Source organism: Piliocolobus tephrosceles, chromosome X, assembly GCF_002776525.5.
Source record: "Piliocolobus tephrosceles isolate RC106 chromosome X, ASM277652v3, whole genome shotgun sequence".
Taxonomy (NCBI): Eukaryota; Metazoa; Chordata; class Mammalia; order Primates; family Cercopithecidae; genus Piliocolobus; species Piliocolobus tephrosceles.
In genome coordinates, this window is record NC_045455.1 from 89,602,042 (window position 1) to 89,612,788 (window position 10,747).

Sequence of the window (10,747 nt, forward strand, 5' to 3'; positions counted from 1 at the left end):
CCATAGACTGGGTATCTTATAAACAACAAACATTTATGTCTCACAGTTCTGGAGGTCAGGAAGTTCAAGATTAAGGCACGGGCATATTTGGTGTCTGGTGATTGCTTACTTTCTGGTTCACAGATGGCTGTCTTCGTAAGCTTCTGGCTTCTTCATAAGTGGCTTCTTCCACAGGGTGGAAGGGGTGAGAGCTCGCTGGGACCTCTTTTATAAGGGCATTAATCCCAAAGTCACGGGGGCTCCACCTTCATGGCCTAATAAGCTCCCAAAGGCCCCACTTCCTAATACTATCACATTGTGGGTTAGGATTTCAACATACTAATTTTGGAGACACACAAACATTTAACCCATAAGAGTTATCTTTTTCTGTACTTATTTTTTAATGTATCTTCATCTGTCTCTCTCTCTGTGTTACCCCATTGGTTTATTGTGTTACTATTGAGTTGTAAGAATTCTTTAGTATTAGAAGTATTATTCATCTGTAATTTATATCTACATACATATACAAATATATGTATGTAGATATATGTTTTATCCTCTCAGTCTCTGAATTTTTACTTTCCTAATAGTATCTTTGAAGAAAAAATAGTTTTTAATCTTGACGAAGTCCAGATTATCAATGTTTTCCTTTTGTGGTCCATGCTTTTTGTGTGGTACCTAAGAATCTTTGGCTATCCCAAAATCACAAAGACTTTCTTCAGTTTTTGTTGTTGTTGTTGTTTTCATTTAGTTTTTTAGCTTTTACATTTATATCTATGATTCATTTTGAGATCATTTTTAGTGTGACAAGAGGCAAAAATCCAGGTAAATTTTGTTTGTTTGCATATGGATACCCATTTGTACCAGCAGCATATGTTAAAACACTATCCTCTTCACTGAATTTCTTCAGTGAAAATTAGTTGAACATATATGTGTGGGTGTATTTCTAGGCTCCCTAGTCTGTCCCATTGTCCTATATATCAATTCTTATGTCATTCTACACTATTTTGACTGCCCTAGGTCCTTCGCATTTTCATATACATTTAAAACTCAGCTTATTAATGTCTGTGTAAAAGAACATTGGGATTCTGAGTGGGATTGCACTGAATCTATAGATCACTTTGGTGAACTGCTATCTTAACAATATTGAATTTTCTAACCTATCAACGTGGTATATATCTCTATTTAGGTCTTTTTAAATTTCTCTAAGCAGTGATTTGTATTTTTAATTGTGTTTTCTACATTTTGTTAAATTTATGCCTAAACATTTCAAGTTGTCTGAAGTTATTGTAAATGTTATTTTTTCACACTTTCAATTTCCAACCATTTATTATTCACATATACCTGTACAATTGATTTTCGTATTTTGAGCTTATATTCTCTGATCTTGCTAAATTTACTTATTTAAAATTAGCTTTTAAAAGTATTTCATATTATGTTCTATGTACTGAATGTCATATGCAAATCAAGATACTTCTGCTTTTTCCTTTTCAATATATATGCCTTTTTTAAAACACTATCTAGGACCTTCATTACAGTGTTAAGTAGAAGTGGTGAGAGTGGACATCATTGCCTTGTTTCTGCTGTTAGTGGAAAGCATTCAGTCCTTCACTATTAAGTATGTTAGCTCTAGGTTTTTCATAGATGCTGTGATAATTAGTTTTATATGACAACTTGGCTGGGCCATAGTGCCTGGCTATTTGGTCAGATACTATTCTGAATGTTTCTGGGAAGGTGTTTTTGGATGAGATTAGCATTTAAATCAGTGGATTCTGAGTAAAGCAGATTTCTTTCCATAATGTGGGCAGGCCTCATCCAATCAGCTGATGGCTTTAATAGGACCAACACTGACCTCTTCCGAGCAAGAAGGCATTTTGCCAGCAGACTGCCCTTGAACTACAACTGTCATTCTTTCCCGGGTCTCTTCTGCTGGCCTACACTGCAAATTTTGGCTATACCAAGCTTCACAATCATATGGGCCAATTCCTTAATATGAATATTTCTCTCTCTCATATATATATATATACACACACTCTCATATATATACACACACATATACTTTCATACTACACATATTCTCACATATATACATATGTATGGATGTGTGTATATATACATATATCCACAAATTTTGATATTTTATATTTTAATTTTATTCAATTCAAAACATTCTCTAATTATCTTATGATTTCTTCTTTCGCCTACAAATTTTTTAGGATTTGTTTTACTTCCAAGATGCTATAGGGGCTTCCTGAATACCTTACTGTTATTGATTTCGAATTCAATTCCCATATGATTAGAGAACAGATGGGGTTTCACCGTGTTAGCCAGGATGGTCTCAGTCTCCTGACCTTGTGATCTGCCCACCTCAGCCTCCCAAAGTGCTGGGATTACAGATATGAGCCACCACACCCAGCCTAAAATATGTATTTTCAGCAATAAAGTTGGACATTAATTAAACAGGTGAAAACAGATTTTATTCAGTAACGATTGCAGTAGAGAAAAGAGCTGATTTCCATTCTGATTCCTACACAGGTAACCGGGTATCTTAAAAGACCCATGAGAAGGAGTAGGGAGGGAGAGCAAGCAGAGGGCTTGAGCAGTGTCAGGAAAGTGACAAAATTTCAAAAAGTAGGTATGAGGATTGGCCAATGTAAATATGATTAGGCCATTTTATTCACTGCCATTTATAAATTAGATTTCTACCTTCCCACAGAGACTGAGAGACAGTGGCCCTATCCCTTCTAATGATTACATTTCAAAGGAATGACCTGTAGGTCCTTGGGAAAGACTCCTGAGTTGTAGGAGATACATGTATGTCCCAAATGGGCAGAGAAAAGATTTGTAGTTGTAAGCTTTTTAAGGTAAATACTCTAGGAAAGGGAGGTCAGGGACCTTTCCCCAGGTGTTGGCTGGAACAAATGTAAATTATTTGTCAGCCTTGAGTTTTTCTAGGCAGGATCTCAAGGGCATGCTGGATCATCCCAGGGGCATGGGGCGTTAGCCTACCAGAAGTCATGTTAGAGTTTGGCCAAGTCTCTTAGTGCAGGGGTTTGGATGTAGTCACTCATGCTGAGAGTTTCTGCAGTTCTCAGCATCCTTATCACTCTTCCCCTGTCCCATTTCCCACTTCCCATATTTAACTTTCCATTTCAAACGTCTCACTTTGTATATATAAAAACTTCAAATCAATATAATTCCATTCTCCCATTCATCATTTGTGTTATATCTTTGATTTCTATACCTACATTATAGACTCACCTTATAATGTTAGTTTTTGTTTTCACAATCAGTTTTCATTTAAAGAAATTACAGGAAGAGGGAAGCAGCCTTTGTATTTACCTATGTACTTAACATTTCTGGTGACTTGCTTTCTTTTCTATGGATTTGCATCTCTATTTGGTATACTTTCCCTTCAGCTTAAAGGACGGTGTAGTGTAGAACTACTAGTGGCAGATTCTCTCAGCTTTTTGTTACCTGAAAATGTTTTCTTTTCTCTCTTTCTCTCTCTCTCTCTCCCTCCCTCCCTCTCTTTCTCTCTTTCTCTCTCTCTTTCTTTCTTTCCATACAGTCTCAGTCTGTTGCCCAGGCTAGAGGGCACTGGTGTGGTCCTGCTCACGGCAACCTCCGCCTCCCAGGTTCAAACGATTCTCCTGTTTCAGCCTCCCCAAGTAGTTGGGATTACAGGCACATGCCACCACACCTGGCTAATTTTTTGTATTTTTAGTAGAGACTGGTTTTCACTGTGTTGGCCAGGCTGGTCAGAAACTCCTAGCCTCAGATGATTCATCCACCTCAATCTCCCAAAGTGCTGGGATTACAGGCATGAACCACCACACTCGGCCTGAAAATGTTTTATTTCTTCCTCAGTTTTGAAAGATTTTGTTGTTGTTGTTGGGTATAGCATTCCGGGTTGACAGTTGTTTTTTTTTTTCCCTTTCAGCATTTTAATGATTTTACACTTTTGACTTCTGGCCTCCATTGTTTCTGATGAGAAGCAGTGAATGTTTGTGATAACTGTTTTTTCCTGTTTATAAGAGATTTTATCTTCAGTTTTCTACAGCTTGACTGTGATGTCCCGAGCTATAGTTTTCTTTGAATGTATTTTTTGTGTGTGTGATTTAGTAAACTTTTGGGATCTGTAAGTTTTGATAAAATTTTAGAAAATTTTGGCCATTTTATCTTGAAGTGTTTTTTACATCTCAGTCTATTTCTCTTTCTCTTTTGGGTCTCCTACTGTATGTATGTCAATCTGTTTGAAATTTTTCCATTAGACCCTGGGTTTATCTTACTATGATGCTGATGAATAAATCATGTATAATGTCTGGTTGAAAATCAGGGTCAAATGAATAATAAGGTCATCTTGAGAGAAGTTACCAAAAGATGCAGTCTTGTGTAAAATTGTATGTGTGTGTGTGTGTGTGTGTGTGTAAGAAGGGAGGTGTTGAGGCTTGTTTGTCACCCCATGATGATATAGGGGTTAGGACCACTAGCTCTGGAGACAGATATACTTGTTTTGAATTATAACTGCCATTTACTAATTGTGTTATCTTAGGCAAGTTAATTAGCCTCTTGCTTTCTTTCAGGATTTTTAATTTTTCTTTGATTTTCTGTAGTTTGAAAATGATATGCCCAGGTGTAATTTTGTTTGTGTTTAGCATTTATCCTGCTTCGTGTTCTCTGAGCTTCCAGGAGCTGTGGTTTGGTATCTGACATTAATTTGGGGATAATCCTAGTCTTTATTGTTTCAAATATTTCTTTTCTTTCCTTTCACTTTTTCTTCTTCTGGAATTCCTATTACATGTGTGTTATACCTTCATAGTTGTCTCATAGTCCTTGAATATTCTGGTTTTTTTTTTTCCTTTTTAGTGTTTGTCCTCTTTGCTTTTCAGCTTTGGTTTCTATTAAGATACCCTAAAACTCAGAATTCTTTCCTTAGCTGTGTCCAGTCTACTAATAAGGCCACCAAAGGCAGCCTTGATTTGTGTTAGTATTTTTGATCTCTAGCATTTTATTTTGATTCTTAGGATTTCCATCCCTGCTTACATTGCCTATCTATTCTTCCATGCTGTCTACTTTGTCCATTAATCATAGTTGTTTAAATCCCCAGGCTGATGATATTTCTTCTAGTATTTCCGCTATATCCTGGTTTAAGCCAGCTCTCTCTTCAAATATTGTTTTCTGGCCATTGTAATGGTTAATACTGAGTGTCAACTTGATTGGATTGAAGGATGCAAAGTATTGATCCAGGGTGCGTCTGTGAGAGTATCACCAAAGGAGATTAACATTTGAGTCCATGGACTGGGAAAGGCAGACCCACCCCTAATCTGGGTGGGCACCTTCTAATCAGCTGCCAGCACAGCTAGAATATAAAGCAGGGAGAAAAATGTGAAAAGACAAGACTGGCCTAGCCTCCCAGCCTACATCTTTCTCTGGTGCTGGACCCTTCCTGCCCTTGAACATCAGACTCCAGGCTCTTCATTTTTGGGACGTGGACTGGCTCTCCTTGCTCCTCAGCTTGCAGATGGCCTATTATTGTGGGACCCTGTGATTGTGTGAGTTAATACTTAATAAACTCATATATATATATATATATATATATTCTGTTCTGTCCCTCTAGAGAACCCTGGATAATACAGCCATTATATCTTCAAATATTTTAGTATGCCTTGCAATTTTTTCTTGATACCTGGACATGATGAACTGGGTAAAAAGGAACTGCTGTAAACAGGCCTTTAGTGATATAAGTTACGTGATGATAAGGTATAGGGTGAGGTGAAGCATTATGTTGTCCTATTATTAGGTATTAGTCTTTTAGTGAGCCTATGCCTCTGGACTGTGAAGTTCACAAGTGTTCTTCAGTTTTTCTTCTCCTCCTCTTTGATGGGATAGAATGGCTACAGTGGACCTGAGTTAGGTATTATCCTTGTATTTGTTAATCTTTCTTACTTAAACCCTCAACTCTCTTGCCTCTCTCCTGCTTTTTGGTACTCACTTGGCTAAACCATAACCACTGGTAAAATTTAATTTGATGCTCACACTCTAGCACCTGAATATGGCTTCAGAAAAATACCCATCTGTCTATATTGACTATTCTCATCTATATTGACTAGTCTCATTTAAATTCATTATTACCAATCTCATGTGGAATCTTATTGCTTCCCAGTAGTAATATTGTATTTCCTTAGTGCATTTGTGCCCTGTCATCCTAGGTGACTATTTTATATCTTATTATTTAAAATTCCATTACTTTCTGTTCCATTCTTCTAGATAATAATCGACTCTCTATTTCACTAAGAAAATAGAAATAATCACACAAAAACATCTACAAACTTGTGCTACTACATCTACCACTCACCTGCTTCTCTGCCCATGCATGCTCTTTTCTCACATCTTGTCTGTGCTTCAAATTAAGATCAACTCTTCCACTTGTTCAATCAACTCATCTTCAACCATCCAGCAAAACTGCTTTGACAAATATCTACTGTATCCTGCATCAACATATTTTATTCTTATACTGGATCATTCCTTAAGTATGCAAGTGTATTTAAAAAAAAACTCTCTCTTGATTTCACTTACCCCTCCAACTACTATACCATCTCTCCACTTTCCTTCACTGCAAAACCCCTTGGAAGAGTTGTCTACATTCCATATTTCCAACTTCTCTCTCCCCCAGGTCTTGCTATAACACATTCCAGTCAGGCTTTAGACCCCACCAGTCCACTTAAGTTTTTCTTATGAAAGTTGCCAATGTCCACCAGGTTTCTAAATCCTTTGGCTAATTATCAGTCCTCATCTTAATTGACCTACCATCATGTCAGTTGATACCTCTCTCATCCTCTCTTTCCATAGTTTCCAAGATACCAGTCTCCTGACTTTCCTTCCATATTACTGACCTCTTCTCAATCTCCTGCCTCCTCATTTTTTTTAACGTCTTAATGACGAATTTTTCCAGGCTCTGTTCTTGTACCTCTATGTACACTAACTGCCTTAATTATTTCATTAACTTTCATGGCTTTAGAAACCATTTATAAGCTGATGCCCCCCAAAGTTACATCCACAGACATCTCCCCTAAATGTAAAACTTGTATATCCAACTGCTAACAGGTTATCTTACCTTGGGTGTATAATAGGCACTCAAACTTAGTATATCTCCCTGATCTCTTTTTTTTTTTTTGAGACGGAGTCTTGCTCTGTCGCCCGGGCTGGAGTGCAGTGGCCGGATCTCAGCTCACTGCAAGCTCCGCCTCCCGGGTTTACGCCATTCTCCTGCCTCAGCCTCCCGAGTAGCTGGGACTACAGGCGCCCACCACCTCGCCCGGCTAGTTTTTTGTATTTTTTAGTAGAGACGGGGTTTCACAGTGTTAGCCAGGATGGTCTCGATCTCCTGACCTCGTGATCCACCCGTCTCGGCCTCCCAAAGTGCTGGGATTACAGGCTTGAGCCACCGCGCCCAGCCATCTGCCTGATCTCTTGATCTCACCCCAGCTCAAACTGGTTCCCCTAACTCAGTTTTCCCCATTTCAGTAAATGGCAAATCCATACCAGTCACTCAGGCCAAAAACCTTGATGGCTTTTTATTAGTTATCTATTGCTATGTAACAAATTACTGCAAACTTAGCAGCTTACAATATACCATGTTTATTATATTACAGTTTCTGTGGGTCAGGAGTCTGAGCATGTCTTAGCTAGGTTCTCTGTTTCAGGGTCTCTCATAAGGCTGAAAACAAGATATCAGCCAAGGCTTGGGTCTCATCTGAAGGCTCAAAAGAGAAGGATCTACTTCAGAGCTCACCTGTTTTAGGCAGGATTCAGCTCCTTGAGGGCTGTTGGACTGAGGGCCTCTGTTCCTAGCTGGTTGTTGGCCAGAGGCCACCCTAAGTTCCTTGCCACATGGGTCTCTCCAAAATGGCAGCGTGTTTCATCAAACCATGCAAACTAAGAAGGCAATAGAGTCTGCTAGTAGGACAGATGTAACAATATCACATAATCTAATCATGAAAGTGACATCCTACCACCTTTGTAATATTCTTCTAATTAGAAGCAGGCCACGCTTGCTTTGTCTTGCCTTGAGCCTATGCTCAAAGGAAGACTGTTACACAAGGGCATGAATACCAGAAGGCAGGGCTAACTGGGGGCCATCTTAGAGTCTCCAGCCACATCATCCTTAACTCCTCTTTTCCTTCTGCCTGCACAACCAATCCGTAAGTAAATTCTATTGGATTTGCCTTCCATATATTTCAGAAACAACTACTTCTAACCACCATCACTACTACCACTCTGTTCCTAGCCATTGTTCTCTTTCCACTGGATTATTGTGGTGGCCTCCCAACTGGTCTCCCTGCTCCTGCCTTGCCCATTTTCAGTACAAAAATAAGAGTGATTCCATTCAAATGTAAATCATATAATGCAACTTCCTATCTTACTTGAAAAAGCCAAAGTTCTTAAAATGATTATCAAGCTTCTACATGATCTTGTCCCTGGCTATCTCTCTGATCTTGTTTCCTATTATTGTTCCTCTGCTCACTTAACTTCAGCCATTTAGGCTTGATATTTCTCAAAAACCACGCTCCCATTTTAGGGTACTTTATTACACATTGCCTCTGCCTAGAATGTCCTCCCTCCATAACTGCATGGCCAACTTCTTCACCTCATGTAAGTCTTACTCAAATGTCATCTTTATAGCAATGCTTTCCCTAAATAATCTGTATGAAATTGCAAACTTCTCTTTCCTACTTCTCTTCTTTTATTCCTGCATAACACATATCATCAACTGTATTAGTTCATTTTTACACTGCTGTAAAGAACTACCTGAGACTGGCTGATTTAGAAAGAGGTTTAATTGACTGAGTTCCGCATGGCTGCAGAGGCCTCAGGAAACTTACACTCATGGTGGAAGGTGAAGGGGAAGCAAGCACCTTCTTCACAAGGCAGCGGGAGAGAGAGTGTGGGAGAACTGCCAAACACTTTTAAACCATCAGATTTTGTGAGAACTCATTTACTATCATGAGAACAGCACGAGGGAAACTGCCCCCATGATCCAATCACCTCCCACCAGGTCCCTCCCTAGACATGTGGGGATTACAATTTGAGATGAGATTTGGGGACATAGAGCCAAACCATATCAAATAAATCAGCTCACTGCTTATTTAGTAATTGACTGCCACTCTGCACTAGAATGTAGGCTACACAAGAAATGAGATTTTTGAGTGATTTTTCCATCCACAGCAACTTGAACAGGATAGTGGCTTAATAACTATTTGTTGAATGAATGAATGTATTTAGATATATTTAATCCATCTGGGATTAATTTTTATGAATGGCTGGAGATAAGAATGTGGCTTAGCCATTTTTTCCCTTCTAAACAGATGGCCAATTATCTCAACATTGTGTACTGAACAATCTATTTATTAAACCACCCCTGCCCCCCAACTTAAAATGTCTTTTTTTTTTTCCTAAATGGAAAGGCTGTTCCATGGAATATCACCTATTTATTAGTGTGTAATGTTCTCATTTTATGGCATCCTTTAATGAGGCTTGGCTTACTGAACACTGGAGCTAGATGATGATTCTGTATTCTCAGAACTAATTTATGGATTGTCACTCTATTCTGACATTTCATGTGACTCAGCCCCTTTGGATTTATAGATTTTTCTGTTTCATGCTAAGTGACCAAAAGATCACAATGTTGATATTGATGATGATAAACTCATGAATCCACTAACCACTGCAACCTTTGAGGAAGAGAGGTGGCAAACAATGATGAATTAGGTCACATTAACAGTAGTAAACCTTGCCTGGCTGATTAATCATTTTATTACTGGAGCCTAGAATAGCACCCACATATCATAGGTGTTCAAATGTTCAATTGATGAATAGAACATTTGCTGTCTTCAAATATTTAAAAAACTTCATGTGATGGGTGTGTTATGGGGCTACAAGGTGAGGTTTTCTCCTGTGCTTAAGGTAAGAACCCACGTATGTGAATTGTTGTGACTGAACAGAAGAATTTTCTCACATTTAGGGTTGGCCAACATTCTCCTTGGCAGCTTCATGAATCAGCAACCTCCACATCAGTGGAAGTACTGAGTTAAGTAAGCATCTGTCAGAAGTCACATACGAGGGATTCCAGCTTTGAGAAGTGAGTTGGAAGAGAACTATGATAGGCAGGAAAACGATGCCCCCACCTCACCCTCTGAAGACGTTTATATCCTAATGCCCAGAATCTATGAATATGTTGCCTTATGTGGAAAAAGATCTTGTAGATGTGATTAAATTAAGGACCTTAAAATAGGGAGATGATCCTGGATTATCAGGGCGGGCCCAATCTATTCACATGTCCTCAGAGAACCTTTCCCTGCTGAGTTGAGTCAGAGGAAAATGTGAAGAATGCTCAGAGATTCAACACTGCTGGCTTTGAAGATGGAGGAAGAGGGCCACAAACCACATTTGATCGGCCTCTGAAGGGTAGAAAGGGCAAGGATAAGATTCACCTCTGCACCCTCCATTAAGGATCACAGTCCTGCCAACACCTTGATTTTAGCCGAGACCTGCGTTGGATTTCTAATGCACAGAACTGTAAGAAAGTAAGTCTGTGTGTTTTAGCCCATCAAACTTGTGGAAAATGAATACAGTGATCTTCAGGGCTATTTTCCATATTTTCCAGATCTAAAAATCCAAAATGCTAAACTGTCAGAGGAGTGATTGGATTAGAGTCAGGAAAACAATTCCAACAGTAAGGATTATTAAACACGTAAGTGGTTACAGC